Raw genomic sequence first — 1,980 nt, 5'->3', positions numbered from 1 at the left:
ATATATATATATACATATATATATATATATATATATATATATATATATATATATATATATATATATATATATATATATATATATATATATATATATATATATATATATATATACATATATATATATATATACATATATATATATATATATCGATATACTATCTGTATGTAGAGATCTATGTAAACCTCCAAGTAGAAGTAATGAATACATCTAAAGTTTATGATAAATTTTCCTTATGAATGTGATGATTTAAACTAAGAGGCTATTCTTAGTTCTCAAAGAGGACGCTGACGCCGGTTACATCTAGGGGGTAAACCCAGATGTGACAGATGTGTTGTGAAAAGTTTTATGTTTTCCACTAAATTTACCTATGAGAATACTATGAATGATAAATATGGGCTTCTATAAGACCTACAAGAGGTCAAGTGCGCTTTGTTTCTTCTAGGGTGTTCTCCCCGTTTGCGACATTTTATGTCTTTGAACCTTTATAAATTGAATTCTTGATGGGTTTGTTGAAGTTCCTTTGAGTTCTTGATTGTTGAAATTTTTGAGGATTTGTTTGGTCCTAATTCATGTAATTAGTTTTATAATTTTAAGAATAATCCTTCATACTTTGAGCATATAATCGATTCTATGTGTCTTGGGAAAGAATTAAGTGAAATTAGAGGGTTTAGAGATTAAAAATAGAGATGAAAAGTCAGGGAGCACCTAGGGAGGTTATTGGGTGTGTCACGCCCCTTATAGATCTAAATAGAGGCTTCTTAACATTGACCTCTGGGGCTCAATAATATCACGAGCACCCAAAGTCATTATCTTAAACTTATAGGGTTATTCCCTACGCCTCTTAGAGGGCAGAGGAAAATTCTCCCCATTCGCCCCCATCTTCTTACTAGTTCCTTTGTTATGTACCTATATTTTATAGTTTATTCCAACACTCTAAGGTACGTCTAAACCTCATGAAATTATCCATCAACATGAGATCACGAACCTTGAATCCATACATAATTTCAAGGAATGTTATGTGTAAATTGTGGAAATTAAGAAGTTAGTCAGACTAAATTTTAATAATTTTAAAAGTCTTTCACAAACATTTTAACTTTGTTTTGAAACTTAAAGTTACATTCTAGTAAAGAGAAATGATTGAAGTTCATTTCTTCTTTGAAGTATAAGGGGACACTGTATTCCAAAATAATTTAAAAATATTTTTACATTTGAGCAAAAAAAGGAACATAGATTCAAAGATAGTCTTTAAGCTATGTTTTATGTAATTATGTGTAACAAAAGAAAGAAGTTTATTTATAAAAACATATTATCTAAGTATATTTTGAGAGTAGTATTGAGCAGTGATATGGGGAAACGAGTTCATATTAACTCAAGTCTCTATAAACCATACAACTAGCATGGGTGCTAAATAATCATACTTCTTAGATGAATCATTAAATGTGATTTTAGCATATACTAGTGATCAAAACAAAGTTATGGCGTTCAATATAAAGACAAAGTATACAACAGTTAAGGCAACGGGGGTAATACGACGTATCACCACATAATCTCATAGCGGTGGTTGTCGGTTAGAGAATCTCCTAGATAAACTATATTACTTTATTACATGTGTAAATTTGAGTTTATTATTGCATTTTCTTTAACGAACTTAGGTGTTTTCCACTGTTTTACAATATTTATATATATTTATATGTTTTATTGCTTTATATTGAGTTATGTTGTTCAGGATTTGATTAAGGCCAAGGTAGGTGTTCCTTCTAGATTCTTTTCCACCTTAAGTCATATTTTGCATTCAACTAGCATGCTCAAATTAGCCTGAATAATATTATGATGCAGACACATGTAACTAGAATTTGCACCCAACGCCTTGTTGATCGAGTTGAGCACTCTAAGTATGTTGATGAGACTCTTTGAATTCCAAAGGACTCCTTTTACTTTGGTGTTATCATATCAGTGGTCTTGTCCCGACATCACTCT

The sequence above is a fragment of the Solanum pennellii genome, chromosome 10, assembly GCF_001406875.1.
Source record: "Solanum pennellii chromosome 10, SPENNV200".
NCBI classification, from domain to species: Eukaryota; Viridiplantae; Streptophyta; class Magnoliopsida; order Solanales; family Solanaceae; genus Solanum; species Solanum pennellii.
Note: the sequence above shows the minus strand (reverse complement) of the source record.